Source organism: Mandrillus leucophaeus, unplaced genomic scaffold (assembly GCF_000951045.1).
Source record: "Mandrillus leucophaeus isolate KB7577 unplaced genomic scaffold, Mleu.le_1.0 Scaffold427, whole genome shotgun sequence".
Lineage (NCBI taxonomy): Eukaryota > Metazoa > Chordata > Mammalia > Primates > Cercopithecidae > Mandrillus > Mandrillus leucophaeus.
The window spans coordinates 784356-785167 of record NW_012104554.1 but is presented as its reverse complement, the minus strand read 5'-3'; positions in this window follow the sequence as shown (position 1 = coordinate 785167).

Genomic DNA, 812 nt, shown 5'->3' with positions numbered 1-812 from the left:
TCTCACCTGAAGCCAGCCAGTCTCAGAGACTTACTCAAGGCCCCCAACATTTTACCTGGGTGTTGCTGCTGGTTATTCAGGGCCCAAGGGCTCTTCAGTTAGTAGGTGATGAATGCTGCCAGGACTGTGTCCTTTCCTTCAAGTAAGGAAAGTACAGGAGTAAGTATGGGAAGAGAACAAAAGTCTCTGCCTGGTTATCCAGATAAATCTCCCAGATTTTGTCCAAGACCATCAAGGTGATACCTCTACGAGTCTGCAAGAACCACAGTGTTACTGGGGAATGGGTTCCCTCCTGGCCCAGGGTATGTCTAGAAATGTCATCTGGGAGCTAGGATCTGGAATGAAGGCCTCAGGACCCTGATTAGTGCCCTCTGCTGCTGTGGCTGAGCTGGTATCCAAGATGCAAGATGCAGTACTCTCCACTCTTCCCTCTTCTCTCCTGAATCAGAACGAAGGGGTATCTTTTGAAGCCATGAGCTGTGTAGCCTGGGGTAGGGTAGGGGTAATGTCAGCACTCCCTTGGATGTCCCAGCTGGTATCTCAGTAGGTCACATGCCCTACCTCCAGTCCACTCTCTTTAGGCCTTGTTCAGCATTAGTATTCGCTCAGTCTTCCAGTCCTTATGGCCTAGACTGCCTTTTAAGTTTATTTAGAAACACAGCACTGTAGCCCATGGTGGTGAGGTTTGCGGGAACTCAAGTTCTGACCACTGGGACTACGAATTCCCTCTGGCTAGGGCTGATTTAAATGCTTCCTCCATGAGTGGGCATTAGCTGAGTTTGGTCCTGTTTCCCTTTCCGCTCTAACCTGAC